This window comes from Cyphomyrmex costatus, unplaced genomic scaffold, assembly GCF_001594065.2.
Source record: "Cyphomyrmex costatus isolate MS0001 unplaced genomic scaffold, Ccosl1.0 scaffold1222, whole genome shotgun sequence".
Classification (NCBI taxonomy): Eukaryota; Metazoa; Arthropoda; class Insecta; order Hymenoptera; family Formicidae; genus Cyphomyrmex; species Cyphomyrmex costatus.
The window spans coordinates 59500-73608 of NW_017275199.1; the positions used below are offsets into that span (position 1 = coordinate 59500).

General features: G+C 40.2%; 1 long non-coding RNA gene across 1 annotated transcript; it reads right to left on the bottom strand.

The window, feature by feature from the left end:
• Positions 1-3086: 3086 nt before the first annotated feature.
• Positions 3087-3473, bottom strand: LOC108780534 (uncharacterized). The gene is made up of 3 exons (XR_001940906.1): positions 3438-3473; positions 3256-3357; positions 3087-3171 (listed from the first exon to the last, which is right to left on the bottom strand). It is a non-coding gene; the product is annotated as an uncharacterized LOC108780534 (long non-coding RNA).
• Between the last annotated feature and the right edge of the window lie 10636 nt (positions 3474-14109).

A 14109-nucleotide genomic window follows, 5' to 3' on the forward strand; every position in this document is an offset into this window, starting at 1 on the left:
CATGTCTAGACTTTTCGTTGCAGAAAGCAAAAATGAAGATGGGCGTTGAAGTATATACTTATTACAGATCCGGAGAAACTCGAAGCCGTTCGTTAACGTGAGCCAGATATTACCAAGGAACGTATTCAGAAGATTCTTGCTTCTGGAACTAAGTCGTTCTTTTATCTGGTGGCATTGATGATTTATGCTTAAAAGTATTAGTATAACTATACATTTTAAATGACGAGTTCTAGAATTGAGTGCGACATATTCATCTTGATCTTTCCATAGTATTTCGTGGAGACTAAAACCATGGCAGTACGCAGATGTAAAAAGGCTGATCTGAAAAGAATTGCTAAAGCTATAGGTGCTCAATTTCTAACTTCGCTAACCAACATGGAAGGAGAGGAGAGTTTTGATGCCAGTTTCTTACCATTTTCTTGCCAGTTTTCTTGCTAGTTTCTTGCCAGTTTCTTGTCAGTTCTTGCTACAATTATTCGGCTGTCAAATATATGGTGTCAAGGGGATCGATTTTTAAATATGTGTGCTGGCACTATTTCAAGTAATTTTGCGCAGTAATAAATTCTTTAACATATTAAAGTTATACATGTGAATATTTTATTTGCGTAGACCGAAACGTTATAAACTATCTGAATTACTTGATTGGTTTCATCAAATACGGATACGCGATCCAGTCGAAGATGGTTACAGACGAATGCACTTGAAATACGCTCAACTTTTCAAACTTAAAGTTGTTTTGAACGAATACATATCTCCTGCGTCTAACGATGATGGAATCACGAATGCACTGGGAGTTGAAACCGCATTGGAAAAATGTACAATATGTGGAAAGTGTTGGCGAGTTTGATCCTGTTTCGGATCCACCAACAGTTCCAATTCATTAATGTTTTCTAACAATATATACTAGATTATTATAAATATAGAAAATGAAATATGCTCTTACTGTTAACTAATACTTGCTGTAAGGAGTATATTGTAAATTAAATATCGCAGTCTCAAATATACGTATTGAATTGTTTAAACATTTTTATTCTATCAGTTTTAAGTGAATATGAATTAATTTATTGAATCTTTAAAAGACTATAAGACTACTATCTTTATAAGACTATATTAATGTTTTATTCTATTTATTATATGACGGGGCAGTCTAACCACACAATGAAAGATTACAGATTTTAATAATCGTGTCTATTTCAAACATTGGTAAAAAATATAAACTAGGTTGGTCCTCTCTCGATTATTATGCTGATTATATACACATAACTGACAGATAGACTGCCCTGTCATATAATAAATGGAATAAAACATTACCTCGGGATAAGAGACTTGTAGTGTCTCTTAGTTTTTGAACATGGCCGGAGACACTACCGCGTCTCCTGATATAGTCTTATATAATTTTCCCACAAGTATTACACGATTTTCAAAGGTCTTTGAAGATTCCATGGAAAACATTATTTCTTTACCATTACTGTTATATGATAAAAGATTCAATAAATTAATTCATATTCACTTTGTAACGACCTAACTTTCGTATGCGCGGATGTAGCTCGTCGGTTAATTCGCGTTCCAGGATACGAAAGAGGTTCGATCGGAGGAGAATGCGGTTCAGCAAGAATATCAGACAAGATCTCTACACAATAAATCAGCTTTATTCGCTTTGTCGCAAAAAATATATTTACAATGAACCAAAAAAGAAAGCAAAAAGAAATGCAAGAAAGAAAGAAAGAAAGAAAGCCGTGAGAGCGGCTGGCGCAAAAACGGGCCGTGTGCGGTGCGAAGCACGTCGTTCGGTGTGCGTGCGTGCGAGCGTGCGTGCGTGCGTGCGTGCGTGCGTGCGTGTGCGTGCGTGTGTGTGTGTGTCGTGTGCGTCGATATGCGCTCGGCGTGCAGGATCCGGCGCGTCGCTTATAATTTCGCGGACAGGTGTGTATGTGTTGGTGTGTGTGTGTGTGTGTACGTGTGCGCTATGTGTTGGGCTGTTTAAAGCCCTGTGCCGCTTTTTCTACGCGAATATTGCTTAACGCGGCCGATCAGCTGTATCGGTGCTATTTATAGCTGGACTAGTGCGGCAGTCTGTCAGCTGTGTTTACGCGGTCTCTTGGCGTGAGTAAACGACGACCAGCGGCCGGGAACTCCCGGCGGAGATGAAGAACTCTTCACCCCCTGTCGAATGCTGGTCAGTCGCGATGCAATGAGATTCAGTGGCCGTTTGATACGATTGTCGAGAATTCTCGACAGAGGCAGAGTACTCTCTGTCCCTTTTCTCTCGTCGTTCAGTGTCTCGTGGCTCTTGCTTGTCAGCTGAGAACTCTCAGCGGAGTCGGAGAACTCTCCAACCCGGTTACTACGGACTCGCAAGACTCTAGGAAATCGGAGTATCGGACGGATTCGAGTCAGGAACAGGAATGCTCTCTTTTCGCTGTTAGCGCCGAGTTTTAACGCTCGTCAAAACGCCTCGTTCGCGAGGCTTCGCTTTTGCTCGGTCTTTCCCGTTGCTCGGTACTCGCGATGTGCGCGATTCCGAGCGGTGGGAGTTCGCGATAGCCGATCTATTTTCGCCTCGTTCGGCGATGCTCGGCGCGGCGCGGCTGTTACTGCCACCGTGTACCTGTGAATTATGCTTTTGAATTTATCGGGCGCCTATGCGCCCTCATCGCTGCATCGCGTGGTGATGTAGCGGCGTCCGGCCGGGTGTTCTGGCTGGGACGATGCGGTGCATCGTTACAACTTAAAACTGATAGAACTCGTGGAATAAAAATGTTTAAACAATTCAATACGTATATTTGAGACTGCGATATTTAATTTACAATTTACTCCTTACAGCAAGTATTAGTTAACAGTAAGAGCATATTTTATTTTCTATATTTATAATAATATAGCATATTGTTAGAAAGCATTAATGAATTGGAACTGTTAGTGGATCCGGAACAAGATCGAACTCGCCAACACTCTCCACATATTGTACATTTTTACAATGCGGTTTCAACTCCCAGTGCATTCGTGATTCCATCGTCGTTAGACGCAGGAGATATGTATTCGTTTAAAATAACTTTAAGTTTGAAAAGTGGAGCGTATTTCAAGTGCATTCGTCTGTAACCATCTTCGACTGGATCGCGTATCCGTATTTGATGGAACCAATCAAGTAATTTAGATAGTTTATAACATTTCGGTCTATGCAAATAAAATATTTACATGTATAACTTTAATATGTTAGAGAATAACTATGTTATAGAATTTATTACTGTGTAAAATTACTTGAAATGTTGTCTCTACATGCCAGCACACATATTTAAAAATCGTTCCCCTTGATACCATATATTTGACAGCCGAATAATTGTAGCAAGAATTGGCAAGAAACTGGCAAGAAAATGACAAGAAATTGGCATCAAGACTCTCCTCTCCTTCCATGTTGGTTAGCAAAGTTAGAAATTGCGCACCTGTAGCTTTAGCAATTCTTTTCAGATCAGCCTTTTTACATACTGCCTTGGTTTTAGTCTCCACGAAATACTATGGAAAGATCAAGATGAATATATCGCACTCAATTCTAGAACTCGTCATTTAAAATGTATAGTATAACTATACATTTTAAATGACGATGTTAACTAATATCTTTAAGCATAAATCATCAATGCCACCAGATAAGAGAACGACTTAGTTCCAGCAGCATGAATCTTCTGAATACGTTCCTTTGTAATATCTGGCTCACGTTAACGAACGGCTTCGAGTTTTTCCGGATCTGTAATAAGTACTTCAACACTCAACTTCATTTTTGCTTTCTGCAACGAGAAGTCTAGACATGCGATTTTCGGGTTCGGTATCCTCTTCGGCATTGTTTGAGAGGCGACAGTAATTCATTCACACAGCCAAACTAAAGAGAAAAAAAATTTTAATTTAATTTATTTAATTCAATTTTAATTTTAATTTTATATTACAAAATGCACCATCTAACATATTATTATGCACCACAATTTATTATTGATATACTAACTTATTTTTTTATACTTATCTTAATTTTATGGTATCCATTTGAAATTTTTAACCTTCACGGCACACAGAATGCACTTCTTCACTATATTTTGATTCTGTCATTACGTTGACAGCTACCCTAACCGCTACGAAAGCAGTGGCTCACATTATACATGTATGAAGCGCGTAGACTGCATAGAAAGTCGTTCCGAATTAACTATTGCGCTCTTCGAAAGCGCTTACCCACAGGAGAGTTGCAATAAGGGCGGATTCACACCTTGACGGAAAAACGGAAAGCGGAAAAGCAGTAGCCAATCAGGTAGTCGACTTTCTGTTAGTTTTATACTATTTACTACCAGCGCGAGTTCTGATCGGTTAACTGCTCTTCCGCTTTCCGCTTTTCCTTCAAGGTGTGAACCCGCCCTAACCCATGCAGCGAAACAGCGGAACGCGGAACGCGAGCGAAACCAATCACGAGCGTTCACGTTTCTCAACCATTTTTAGGTTAGGAAATCTGTCATTAATAGTGAGTATTAACTAATAATCACGAGCGTTCACGTTTCTCAAGCATTTTTAGGTTAGGAAATCTGTCATTAATAATGAGTAATAACCAGGGAATGGAAAGTTACTTTTTAAAAGTAACTAGTTACAGTTACTCGTTACCGAGTAAAAAATGTAACTAGTTACAGTTACAGTTATCGCTTTTTAAAAGTAACTCGTTACAGTTACCGTTACTTGAAAAATAACTTTTCGTTACTTTTCCGTTACTTTTTTAAAATCAATTTAAAAATGAAGAAGGGTTACGAGCCAAAAATGAAACAGTTTATTTCCGATAAGAACGACGATGACAATGTAATTAAATGTATAAATATATATTAGAACAATACATAGATAAAACAAGATAAAAACAAACGATGTTTCGACACTTATTGTCATCGTGTTTTAAACTGTTTCGCTTTTGGGTTCATAGCCCTTCTCATTTACTATTATTTAATTTATTTTTTAATTTTTTTTAAACACAATTTTGTAATTCTAAAACCTGTAAAATATGCAGCAAACTGAAATATTTGTATGTCCTATGTATTACATAGAAGATAGAAGTGTAAAATAATTACTAAATCATAACGGCCGAATGTCTAAGGGCTTTCAAGTCTTATTGATAAGCACTATAAATAGCATGTATCCAATCGAACCGTGTTTAATCGTGTGCAAAGTAACGACAAAAGTAACTGTAAATTTTGTTACCGTTACCCAAAAAATGTAACTCGTTACAGTTACAGTTACCAAAAAAAGAAAGTAACGCAGTTACTAGTAAAGTTACCAAAAAAGTAACTTGTAACTGTAACTTCGTTATAAGTAACGAGTTACTTCCATTCCCTGGTAATAACTAATAATTTATCTCTGTACTCACCACGTTGTTATTCCGCCAGTTTTGTTACGTTGAAACGTGAACCCTTAATACCCATGTAGCGTAATAAGCGCAACGCAGACTTTGCGCAACCATCATAAATCGTTATTTCATAAAGATTGCAATCACATTAAAACTAATTTCATAAATTTTAACATCTTTAAATATTTTTTCCAATGAGAAATGCATTTAATTCTGTATTTAGATACTGTACTTGATAATAAAAAATGAATGACAAATACAATATTTAAATGTCATTTACGAACTTGCTGATAATTCCGCTTACGCTCATTGCGCTCTATGGAGATGAAGGGATTTGAAACCGCGTAATGAAAACTGCGGAACGCTCGTGATTGGTTCCGCTCTCGTTCCGCTACTCCGCTGCATGGGTTTGTACCCTAAGGCTGGAATCACATTGAGCCGAAATCTACAGCGGAACGGAACAGCGAGACTAATCACAATCACAGAAAGTAAAGCAGCGGAATGATTGTAGAATTCTGATTGGTTTTACTATTCCGTTCCGCTGTAATTTCCGCTCAATGTGACTCCAACCTAAGACTGACTTCCGCTAAGAAAATGCAGAAGGCGTGCGCGCCAATCATTCTATCGTCACGCAGCAGCGCGGGACGGGTCATGGGAAAATCAGGAAAAATCCCTATCTGGAGAGCGCGCATTACAAAAACGAAATTAACATCTAAACTGAAATTAAACATAAACGGTGATAATGCGATCTTCCCACAACTCGGCCGTCCTGAATAAACATTCGTCTCGAATGGTTACAATACAGTAGACCACGGTTTCATGTACACCTACGGTAATTAATTCTGTCCCTCGAAAATTTTCACAAAATGAAAAGTAACCACCTTTCTATATTAATTGTCACAATCCATGCACGATAAGGTTCAGTATCTTAACGTTAGTCGTGTATTGATTGTGACAATTAATATAGAAAGGTGGTCACTTTTCATTTTGTGAAAATTTTCGAGGGACAGAATTAATTACCGTGGGTGTTGAGTAACACATGTGCTTGTTTTCATCGGGCCTTCGCCAGGCACCTCACACTTTACATCGTAAGAGTTATTAGGTTTGACCTTTACAATCTGATAAGGACAAGGTAATCTGATAAGGTATTTAGCGCAAAGCTTCTTATCGGGGCCCATTTGTACCCTTTTAATTGCGATCAAATCATTTAATTTATACTTAGTCGGTTCGCATCTTCTTAAGTTATAAGTTCTCCGATTTTTGTCTTGTACTCTAAGTATTTGATTCTTAGCTCTCTTATTGCCTAAGATACAAGGTACGCAGTTTGCTATTACATTTTCAACTTTCGTCGTGAGCATCGGTATGTAAAATTCTTATTTAACATCGACATATAGTACTGGATGGAGTATAACATCGAAACCATGTTGACAGACCTAGAAAGAGACAGAACGATGTTTGGGTAGTAGTGAATTATGTAATCAAGGGCTCTGTGACACATCTGTACTCAAAGTGTTAGTCTTACATAAAATACACGTAGAAACCATATTACTGTGGGATTTTTACGGATGGTCAGGATCTTTCAATGCACGTGTTTATTTCGTGAAATACCACAGAGAGGTTTTTACATTTTAACTCGCTCAGACGCTGTCGCTTAACTAACTACCTATCGGTAACGCTTGCCGGTTCCTTCCGGATGCTCGCGATTCATGGGTCGCGTGTATCAATGCGCGAGGCTTCTCATTGGCCGCGTTACTCTATCGCTCGGGAATCAATGCCCGCGGAAGTTAGACTCAAAATAAAGCTAAATTTCTACAGCTCGTCCATCCTGACGCGTTGACCGTCTCGGTCACGTAAGCTTCTCGTGTTTACAAAATTAACTTAAGTTACATTAGTAATACATTTAATATTATCGCATAGAATACAGTTTGAACTTAATTTTACTCACTAACCTACTAATTCTTAAATCTAGTTAACCTAGTCGCGGATCCATGCTTTCATTCGGTCCGCGGACACGACTCCATTGTACGGTATTTGTGTGATCTGAAATCCGGGTACATCGGTTATAACGTATCGGTCGGCACCTAATATTTTATTCACAACGTAAGGACCTTTATATTTCGGGATTAATTTTTTATTTGTACCAGCCGTAGTGTCTACGTTGATTATGTTCACATAATCGCCAACTTCATATGTTGCGGCGGTTTTTCGAGATTTGTCGTAAGCCTTTTCGTTTACCTTTTGACTCTCTATGATTTTACATGATTCTGTTTCTCGTAGATTTTCCAAATTTCGTTCATCTTCTGTTTGATTCTCTAAGTTTAAGCGCAATAGATCATGTATTTCTCCTAACTGGTCTAACCAGAATAATAATCGGCTAGGAGTATCCCCAGTGGATCGACAAATAGTATTGTTGATTGCAAATTCAGCTTGGCTAATTGCTTGATTCCATTTGTTAGAAGAATCGTTTAGTTTTGCGAGGATAGGTGTTAAGACTCGATTTTGTATCTCAACCTGTCCGTTGGCACGCGGAGTACCTGTAGCTATTAGAACATGATCAACGTATTCTTTCTTTAAGAAATCTTTAAATTCGCTCGACGTGAACGCACTACCTCGGTCGCTTATAATTCGTCGTGGCTTACTATAACATCGGAAGTGTTCTCTTAAGTGATTTATGACCTCGCTAGAGTTCGTGGTTTTACAAGGATACAAACGCAAGAATTTAGTGAATGCGTCTATGACAGATAAGATAAACTTATGACCTTGACTTGTTTTTTCTAGTGGTCCGTAATGGTCTATATGATAAGTCTGAAATGGTAATTTCCCTCTCGGAATGCTATGCAAGTATCCCTCCGGTCTTCCACTCGCCGAGGAATATTCGATGCATTTAAGGCAATTTTTTATATAGTCTTTTATCTTTGTTTGCATATCGGGAAACCAATAGATGTTTTTGATGTTCGCGATTACTTTGCTCGCTCCTACGTGCCCCATGTCATCATGACAGGTGCGTATGACGTTATTCTCCATTGTTACCGGTACATAAAATAATAATTTGTTCTTATTGATTTTCCGATATACGAGGCCGTCTCTAAGCTCGTACAATTTATCTTCGCTCTTTTCTAACCGGTCGCGGATTTTACAAATTTCTTCGTCTTAATCTTGTTTTATAGATAGCACTTGCTCGAAAGTATTTCCTTCTAATACTAGGATACTGTTACATCGGCTCAATGCGTCTACGTGCGCCATGCGCTTGCCCGGTCGATGTATTATCTCGTAATCATATTGTTGTAAGAACATTGCCCAACGCGCGATTCTCGGATTAACATTCTGCCTACTCAGGGTAAGGCGAAAGCTATCGCAGTCTGTTACAATTTTAAAGTGAATGCCCAATAAGTACACGTGGAATCTTTTAATCGCGTATATCGCGGCCAGACATTCGAGCTCGAAGCTTGAGTATTTAGATTCCGCTATTGTTGTTCGGTGGCTAAAGTATGATATAGGTCGGAACCGTTCTCCCTCCTGCTGTTACAAGAGAATAGCGTCAAATCCGCTCGCACTCGCATCACAGTGTAGTTCTGTTTTTGCGGTGGGGCAGTAAATCGCTAATATCGGAGGATTAGATAGACGTGCTTTCAACGTTTCGAAAGCTTCTTCTTCCTCTTTGCCGAATTTGAATACGATGTCTTTTTTAATCAATCCGTATAGCGGTTTAGCTATAATCGAGAATCCCTGAATAAATCTGCGGAAGTAATTCGCGAGTCCTATAAAGCGCTGTACATCTTTCGTGTTACGCGGAACGGGATAGTTGACGATGAATTCAATATTCTCCACGCTCGGTTGAATATCATTTTTGTTAATTAGGTATCCAAGGTATGTGATCTGGTTATACAAAAAAGAGCATTTATCCATCCGAAACCGAAGTTTATACTTTTGCGCGATTTCGAATACTCCTCGAAGGATATCAAGATGCTCTTGCATTTCCTCGGTAGCTACTAATATGTCGTCCATATATATTAACACTTTACCTTCTCTGATCATTGATTTAAATATCTGATATATGTATCGTTGAAACACTCTAGGGGCGTTCGTAAGCCCGAATGGCATTTTTAAAAATTCGAATTGACCTAGAGGTGTAATGAAAGAGGTATATTTAATAGAAGATTCGGCCATTCTAATGTGGTGGAATCCGTTTTGTAAATCTAAGCAGCTAAAGATTTTTTTTTCTTAATCGATCTAAATGATCGTTTATCAGTGGTGTCGGAAAATTATCTTTAATCGAAATTTTATTTATCTCCCGATAATCTATGCATAACCGTAAGTTACCATCCTTTTTTCGGACTAGTACGATTGGACTCGCGTACGGGGAGGAGCTTTCTCTGATTACACCTTCTTTTGTTAAATCGTCTAAGACGACAGCTAATTTTAATTTGTCAGTATGCGCCAATCGTCGCGCGTGAAAACTGATTGGCTGTTCATGCTTCAAGCATATTGTCATTTCCGGAACATCTTCTGATACGCCTTTGCTTTCGCGTGCCAGATACACGTCTTGGTACAGATTCTTTAAGCTCGCTATTGCTTTGTACGGGGCGTCTACACATATATTCAAATTCGGTTCGTTAGGCGATTGGTCGGCACAATCTATATATAGAATTGTTCGGCGAAGTTATCCGTGTTGACTGACGAGTCAGCTTCATTCCGCACGACCTCAAATATTTGGTCGATCGCTATTTTCACCGCCGGATTGGACGTAAAGTCCCTTCTTAACAACGCAAGACTACTCATCGTTTCGTCAGGCACCACGTAGAATTTAATGTTTACGTCGATACCATTGACTTCAACGTGTCTTTCGAAAATACCTAGTATTTTGATTCGCGAGTTGTTAAGTCCGTTAAATCGGAAATCGTTATCTGAGACGGAAGTGCGACAATTAACCGGCGCGTAGTTTGGTTTAATAAGGCTTATCGGCGATCCCGTGTCGACGATCGCTACGCACGAAAACGGTTTGGTATTACCTTCATCATCCGGCGCGGAGTACATTACAGATACCGTATACGGCTCAGATCCTACAAACGGTTGTATGAGGTTTGCCTCGCTCGCCGCTTTGCTCGTCTTTCCCGCCGATTCGTCGGGTCGGGCGTCTGTTGATTTACTTGCGGTATTCCGCGGTTTCGCGCACTCTGTCGCGCGATGTCCTCTCTCCTTGCAGTTGAAACATTTGATTCCTTGGGGCGCTGGACTCGCTTCGGGTTGCTCGCTCGCTACCGTCTTCGTCGTATCCTTCGGCTTCTGGCAGTTCTGGTGGGCCGCGCCAACGGCGTTCCGCTCACCTTTCGCATTGTTCCTCAGCGTGATATTCTCAAATGCCTTTATGAGATCGGTGGCATCTTTAAACCGCTGCAGCTTAGCTTGATCACGTAGTCGTCCGTCGGGTATTCCCTCTACTACGTAGTCAATGATTTCATCCTCATCTATCGGGATGCGATTTGCCATGATGATTTTGTCATGATAATATTCGTTGAACGTCTCTCCAGCCTGCCATATCCGTCGCTCGAATTCTTTTCTCAGAATCATTTTACTAGAGCGGTGGTCGAACATTCGTTTCATCTTCTCTATGAGATCTGTCGGACCTAATGCGATATGTTCAGGTTTAAAGTGGAACCAACTCAAGGCTTTTCCTTTCAACTTTGAACTAATAAGCACTCTCGTAGCGTTATCGTCAAGGTTATACGTGTCTCGCACGAAGTCAACTTGCTGTTTCCAGTTTCGGAAGGCGTTGCTCGAACCATCAAATTCGCTCAGCATGTCCTTGAGTCCCCTCGGATGATGGTAGTTCCCGCCCTCGCTCATGCTGAGGTTCCCGCCACCACCACCGCCGGCCGGCGCCATGCCTCGTGCGGCCTCACGTCGCATTAATTCGATTTCGCGTCGAAGGAGCTCAAGCTCGCGATCTTCGGCTGAACCTTCCTCGCGTGTATTGCTCTGTCGCGGCTCTGTGTCGCGAGGGGGGTCCGGTGACGTATTCAACTCCTCTTCCCCAGCGATTTTGTCCCATATCTCGGGATCATGATCTTGCAATCGTAATATCAAATCGGCCTTGTTGCCCAGGATCGACAGATCCTTCGCCTTTAGCAACTCCCTGAGCTGTATTACAGTGTAATCTTGAGGATTCATCGTGCTCTCACCGTTCGTACACGTAATCACTATCGGTTCACGTGCCTCGTCACTCAGGTTCTCGTGATCGTGACCCAGCAGGCCGACACACAGCCTTCTCACTTTGCACACAGCAAAATGGCCACTCACGACGTATTATCCTGTCGCGGAACTTTGAATAGTCTTTTACGATCACGTAACTCGATGCGTACACCTCAATACCGATACCGGCGCGACTTCTGAGTCGAATCCCACTTCTGAAAATCTGTGGGATTTTCACGGATGGTCAGGATCTTTCAATGCACGTGTTTATTTCGTGAAATACCACAGAGAGGTTTTTACATTTTAACTCGCTCAGACGCTGTCGCTTAACTAACTACCTATCGGTAACGCTTGCCGGTTCCTTCCGGATGCTCGCGATTCATGGGTCGCGTGTATCAATGCGCGAGGCTTCTCATTGGCCGCGTTACTCTATCGCTCGGGAATCAATGCCCGCGGAAGTTAGACTCAAAATAAAGCTAAATTCCTACATTACTCAATTTTATTTTATATCTAATATAATGTGTATAATTTTCCGATTTTAATCTGCACCGCAGTAGTATTGCTGCGTAATAATACCTCTGTAATGGCTCCTAACTTTAAAGAATACGTTACTGTTCTCCTTCTCCTGCAACACAATTCGACCAATAGGACAATAGTAGAAAGAGAGTTCCATGCCCAAACATTTACCTTACTCTTTCTAGGTCCGTCAACACGAAAGATCAAAGAGAATTCGCCGCATGCTCCGTCCAGTACTATATGTCGATGTTATTTAATAGCTTCTTCTGTGCGTTTGATTGAGAAATGACCGTTGCCATGGACCATCTGGATAACTTCATGTTGCATCTCTTTAGGTATAACTAACAGTTTATGCCCATCTTAATACTTATACAAAATATTGCTCCTTATGACATAATCATCATACGGCTTTTCCTTAGAATCTCCATGATAGTCTTTAGCTCCGAATCCCTCCTTTGTGCATCGGCTACTTTAACTAAAACACCATCGTCATTACTAATAGCTAAAATCGGATAGCGGCTGAGCGCATCTACATACCGCATTCTAGAATTAATCCTATGATCAACGGTTGCATTGAATTCTTCGATCAGCAGAGCCCATCTCGCGATTTTAGCTGATAATTTAATTTTATTCATCGTTTGTTTGAAGGCAACGCAGTCGGTGACGATTTTAAACTTTATTATAATAAATAGTGGCGAAACTTTTCTAAAGCTTTTCTTAACTACAGCTCAAGTTCGTAATTGGTACCTATACCTTGACTCAATATCAGTCGTCTTAAGACTCATGTAATATACGAGGTGTAATTTGCCATCGTCAGGGTTTTTCTGCAAAAGAATGGCTCCTAAACTGTCTTTACATGCGTCAGTGTGTAACTCAGTCTCGAATTTTTGATTAAAGATTTTCAGAACTGAGTTGCGACTCAAATCCAGTTTTAATTGCTCAAAGGACTTTTTTACTTTAGTACTAAACTGAAATATACCTCCTTTTCCAACATTTCAGAGAGAGGTCTTGCCTTAATGGAATATGACTCGATAAATTTTCTGAAGTATCCGGAGAGCACAAGGAAACTCTGGACATCCTTTAATGAGCACGGCTCCGGAAAGTTCAAAACAGCCTTACTAGGAGACAGAAAGACTTCACCGTTCCTTATCACATACCCTAAATATTCTATGCTAGATTCTATGCAATAGATGACATTTATTCTTGTTAAGGTCTAAGCCGTATTCACTCGCTACTTGAAGAACTCTTTGCATCCGTTTAACACCTTTTTTTACATCAGGCGCTATTACAATTAAGTCATCTAAGTATACTAATACAATTTCGTCGTTGACCAAAGGTCGGAAGATATGGTTAATAAATCTTTGAAAAACAGGGGATGAGATGCATAAACCGAAAGATACTTTTAAAAATTGAAACTGACCTTGATGGGTGACGAAGGCAGTGTATTTAGGATATTTTATTATTAATCGATTCAGTTTCCTATAATCGATGCATAGCCACGGGGAATCATCTTTTTTCTTTGTTACTACCACGGGACTCGCATACTCAGACGAGCATGGCTCCACTATCCCTTCGTTCACCCAGGCGCTCACCTGTTTCTCAACGATCTCCCTTTCCTTCAGAGGTAATCTTCGTGGGGGTTGATGACGTCCTATTTTTTACTGCTATACTTAACTCTATGCCCGTCGTTTTGGTCTTCCCTTACGAAAAAAAAACCTTTAATTTTGGATGTTAACACTGAAATTTATTTTTGTTTACCATCAAAATTCAGTGTTGACCGTCAATATTGGGAGTACGTTGAGGTTTGACCATCAACATTGGGTGTTAGTTGATAGTTGAGCATTATTGTTGGGTGTGACCATGAACATTCGGTGTTGTTCGGTGTAGACACTCAATGGCCTGGTTTACATCGTGCACTTGATACGCGTATCAGGTACTATATTAGTATCAAATTCGTACTATAAACATTTAGTACGCACGATGTAAACACTGTCGGATTATTTTGGTACGAACGTATCAAGCAGGAGTATCGTACTAAACTGATACGC